Source organism: Vombatus ursinus, unplaced genomic scaffold (assembly GCF_900497805.2).
Source record: "Vombatus ursinus unplaced genomic scaffold, bare-nosed wombat genome assembly UNPS02014820.1, whole genome shotgun sequence".
Classification (NCBI taxonomy): Eukaryota; Metazoa; Chordata; class Mammalia; order Diprotodontia; family Vombatidae; genus Vombatus; species Vombatus ursinus.
This window is the reverse complement of record NW_020954598.1, coordinates 22,009,522-22,015,127: the sequence shown is the minus strand read 5'-3', so window position 1 is coordinate 22,015,127 and position 5,606 is coordinate 22,009,522.

Genomic DNA, 5,606 nt, shown 5'->3' with positions numbered 1-5,606 from the left:
GAGAGAGAGAGAGAGAGAGAGAGAGAGAGAGAGAGAAGAAGAAGAAGAAGAGAAGAAAAGAGGAGGAGGAGAGAAAAGAAGAGAGAGGAGACAGAAGGGGAGAGAGACAGAGACAAAGAGATAGAGATACAGAGACAGAAACAGAAAGAAAGAAGAGAGTGAGAGAGGAAGGGAGGAAAGAGAGATAAGAGGAGAGAAAAAAGAAGTGAGAAGGGAAGAGATAGAGACAGAGAGAGAAAGGAGAGACAGAAAAAAGGAAGGGGAGAGAGAGAAGAAGAAGAAGAGAAGAGCAAGGGTGAGACAGAAAGTAGAGGAGACAGAGACAGACAAAAACAGATAAAGCACAGTGAAATGAGAAAAAAGTTAGATTGGGACTCACACATATGATTTTAGAGCTGAAAGGGACCTTAGAGTTCACCTAATTCAACTCCCTTGTTTTAAAGGAGAGGAAAGTGAGGTCCAACTCAGAGGTTTTTGCCCCAGGGTCAGTTGGGTAATCTATCTAGGATATCACCTCAGGTACCTAAATACAAATCCAGGATTCTTTTACTACATGATGCAAACAAGCTCAGGGTTTTATCACTTGCCCAGTTGCTTAATGCTATGTGAGCACGTTACTTCACTCCATTCATTCATAGATTGAAGCAGCTCACATCACTAGAGCATTTATTTCCATTTTACAAAATGTTTTCCCCACACAACCTTGTGAAGTGGGAGGGCAGGTATTATCATCTCCATTTTACAGTTGAGGAAACTAAGGCTCAGGGTTGAATGACTTCTTTAGGCTCCTATAATCAGTCAAAAAATGTATTAAGCATTTACTATGTGCCAGGCATTGCACTAAGCATTAGGGATACAAAAAAAAAAAAAAAGACAAAAGACAGTTCCTGCCCCAGAGGAGCCCACAGTCTAATGGGGGAGACAATATGCAAACAACTCTGTACAAATAAATTATGTAGGTTAAATGAGACACAATCAACAGAGGAAAGGCATTAGAATTAAGGATCGGGAAAGGCTTCCTATATATAGATAGAAGGTGGGATTTTAGCTGAGTCTTACAGGAATCCAGGGAAGGAGAATCTGTGGAAATGCCCAGTATCAGGAGGTGGAGGGTTTTGTTTGAGTAACAACAAGGACAACTGAGTCACTGGATTGCTGAGTAATTCCAGGAACTGTGTGGGGTGGTAGAAGGTGTAAGAAAACTAGAAAGATGGGATGGGCAATTTTTGAAGGGCTTTGAACTCCAAACAGAGGATTTTCTATTTGAACCAATCAATAATAATTGTCTAGCTCCAAATCTGGAACTCTTTCCTCAAAAGATCTTCTGGTGCAGTAGCAATAGTGCTGGATTTGGAGTTGGAGGACCCAGGTTCAAATCCTGCCTGTCATTTATTACCCGTGTGGTCTTAGGCAAATCATTCTATCTTACTGTGCTTCAGTTTCCTCAGCTCTAAAATGAGAGGGTTTGCTCACATGACCTCAGAGGTTGCTTCCAGTATGATCTGCTTCTCACTAAGCAGCTGCTTTAGTTTAATTTTTTTTGAGACTGGGCGTCCTTAATTTGCCTAGGCTAGAAGTACAGCAACCACCCATGGACCTACTTTACCTTTGATCAGCCCAGAAACTTTAACCTGCCCCATTGTTTTAACCTGGGACAGTTCTCCCCTTTTAGGCAGCCTCAGGGCCCTCTGCTCCCAGGGCTTCACTATATCTGTGTCCATCTTAGTGCAGACCCCTGATGCTTTAAAAAGTCTTACTGATGCTCAGAACTCCCAAACATACACAAGTGATCTACCAGCCTCAGCCTACTCCACCATGAGTGCAGCAAAACAGCTGCTCTAAATATTTTGTGCTAGGCTCCCTTGGACTCAGTTTCCTCATTTTCAAATAGAGGACAATAACCCCAAGCCTGCCCCTTTTACAAGACCGTTGTGAAAATCAAATGAGCCAATGTGTGTGAAAGCCCTTTGTAAACTGGAAAGTGTGGTGCCTACCAGGAGCTATTATAATAGATAGCACGTATAGTGTCAGTGTGTAGAGATTGGTGCTTATGCTCTCTTTCTAGATTGGGGAGGGGGTTAACCCTTCCTAAGCTGGCAGAAAGGCCAAAGACCTCTAGCTACATGCACTATAATACAGCTGCCTCTCAGGAAAGGATTCAATTAACAAAATTCATTTGCACCTATAACATGAGTTCCATGTGACTCTGGAAATCTATCACTGTCATAGGTTCAGAATGCGATGTTTTAGCTAATAATACTTATTGGAAATATAACCCAAGCACCCAGCCAGAAGCATTCTCTACCAACAGAGCAGGCAGGAAACATACATGAAATAGTAAAGCATTTAATTAGGACAAAATAGTAAAGGAAATTTCATTTGCTTTTCAATGGATCTGTGTTTCATCAGCAAGCTCCTGGTGAGGAATGTCCTCTTCCAGTATGGAGTGGCTCCTTCTCTGCAATTTATATAGTCTTAGAGAATTATATGGGAGTTCTAATAAAGGAAATAGCAAGGGAATACCAAATAGGAAGTAAAATCATTTTCAGTCTCCCCTACAAACCAAGGGATGTAATCTCCTACAGGCTTTTCCCCACTGGGGAAGGAAGCACTTCATAGAAAACTCCCGATCCTTGATGAAGAAGGGTTGGGTCTGTGGGTGGAGACCCCATATGGGGTTTAAGAAGCACAATTTAAGAAGCTCTGAAGGGCTTGAGAGTGGAAAAAGTTTAGAACTTTTGGTATAGAACACCTCTCATGGCTCTGTCTCCTAGCAACCGATTGTACTTCCCTGCTTCTTGGCTCCATCTTTTTCAGGTCCCTTGATACGGTCCCTGAGCTCCGTTTTCTGCTACATCTGGCACCCCACCCCAACTCTAGAGGCAGTGGGGTATCCCTAGAGGAAAGAGCAATGAATTTAGACCAAAGGACCTGACTTTAAATCCTGGTTCTATCATTTACTACTTATGTGACCTTCAGGAAGTCACTTCATTCCTCTGTTATTCACTTTCCTCATCTGTAACATGAGAGACTTTGGTTCAGTGTTCTCCAGGGTCCCTTATAGTTCTAAATCTCTTATTCTATGATATGAAACTGCCACTTTATCTCCTTAGGTGCCATTCACTGAATCTGCAGACTTTCTCTGAACCTGCTAGTCACATTATTTCTCCACAGAGTTGTGGCCGCCATCTGCTAGCGCAGTTATGTGCTGCTTTGGCTTCTGGGAGTTAGGGGGAAGAATTAGAATGTTATCTTTTGTGAGTCAGACTCCAGGCCAACATACATAATAAGAGCTGATCAACATTTTTCAGCTCCTTTAGTAGCTGACACACATGTAATGGATTACCCCCAAAGCATCACTTTTCAGCTCAATCACTGCCTGGATAGTCTTGACCATTCCAGGGCAATCAATCCATTACCCGGCCCAGTGGCTTGCAGATGCAGTCCTGAGTCAAGGGATTGCTGCCTATCCTTATCTAGAGCACCCAATGAGTCCGGTTTTGGAGGTGGCTTCCATTTGTTTGGAGTTGTTTTTAGCCCTCAGGCAAACACAAAAATGCAAAATCTCCTACTGGCTTCCAGGCCAGTGGGAAAGGGAACAAACCCCCTCCAAAAACAAAACAAAACAAAAAACAAACAAAAAAACCCCACCCCACCTCACACTCAGAGTTGGTTGCATTATGGATGATACAGCTCTCATGGTTTTTCCCAGCTGCTTGAGTGTAACTCATTCCTTCAGCTCCATATCCCACAGTTCGCCCCCTTAACGTTGGCCGGCGCTCTCCTTAGTGCCGCTGCTCTATTCAGCCTCCATAGCTGCTGTTTCTCCCTACCATTTGCTTCTTCTTCATCGTATTGCTGCTGCTGTCTGCTAAAGCTGCCATCTACTTCTGCGGCTGTTTCTTTGGAGGATGGGGGTGGAGAATGGTTTGCTCTTCTGTTGGTAGGGTCAACATGCCTTAGGAAGGATAATCAACAGGGTTTTTTTGGGGGGGGGGATGTATCTTTCATACCTGGCAGACTTAAAAGAGTCTCAGTTCAAACCTTGCATGCTTGTCCCTTCCTCGCTCCGCCCCCCATCTCCCTGCTCCTTGTTCCTAACAGGGCAAAAATGAGTAATTTCCTTTCACCTCTTCCCCAATCCAAGATCCTGGGTGACTATCTCCAACATGTTTTACAAATCTAGCTGTCTTTCCAGGGCTGAGGATAAACACATATACTTGCTCCTTCAACTCCTGTTATGTCCCTGGAAGCTTACATCTGGGCCATGCAAATTGCCTGAAAGCTTGGATAAGCCTCAAGGAGGCACTTAGTGACACTGAAGGAGGAGGGGCAGAGCTAGCAACATTTTCCCTGTATTCTTGTAATCATAGCCAGAAGAAAAAAAATCTACCACAAATCACTTCTCAAAATGCCCTCTCTTCCCCTAAAACTCTTCAGGACTCTGGCTATTATTTAAAGCTATGTTGGACTGTCAACTGTTTCCTTTTGAAAATACCTGTTCTTTCTTAAACTTTGTTAGAGACTCAGGCTTCAGGTCACTAGTATACAGGAAAAAGCCTGGAGAAACTGATGTCATGTAAGCCCCTAAGATGATCATCTTCCCAGGGTATGTTCTTTTCCTATATCTGTTTGGAACTGCACGTGACAGATACACAACTCCAGGGGGAAAGGGGCTGGTTAGAGACTTTATGCATTCTGGCTGCATGGGACTGGGGAGCAGGGGACCTGGATACCTTTTTTTAACGAAGCCCTTTCCACTTCGATTTCTAGAGTGATCTCCTTATGGCCAATGCTCTATTATTTGGGATCGTGGCAGGGAGTAAGGAGTAGGATAAGAACATAAATGGTCTCCAAGGGCTTTCAAAGCTTTAAATCCTGTGACCTATAAATTCTCAGTCTCCTTGACCTCATTGCCTCATTTGACACCGATAACCAACCTCTTGAACACACAGACAGCTGCTATGCTAACGAGAGCACAGCCGAATCAGAGTCATTGGCTCATGGGATTTGGAGCTGGAAGGGAGGGAGCTTACACACAGAGAAAGTAGCTCATCCAAAATTTGAACCCAAGTCCTCTGTCTCCAAACCAGAGCCTTTTCCATTACACTCTCAAGTTGACCCCAATTTCCTTATCTGTTAAATCAAAAGTCTGGACTAAATTGGAGTTTTTTAACCATTGGTAGATTTCAGGCATGGAGGATTGAGGGTCGTCTGTGAGCCTGGATGGTAAAACAATATTGTGCTTCTATAGTTAGAACTTCTTCACTGTTAGAGGTTCACTGACCTCTAACTGAAATGGACCATTTCCTTCCGTTATGAATTTAGGCAACAACCCATTATTCTGAAAAGCAGTCCTTAGGCTTCATCAGACTGACAAAGGGGTCCATGACATAGAAGAGGGCTAAGTACCTGTGGACTAGAGATCTTTGAGGTCCTTTGCAGCTTCCAAAACCTGCATTACTATGACGAGTGCCAACCTCTTCTCCAGTCAGATCTTTTCCTTGGAGTAGCCAGTTGGACTCAGTCCACCATCCCTCAGTGTCCACTCTGTGCTGGAGGGATGACTAAAGAGAAATGAAGAAGCAAGAAATCCAGAGGGTGGG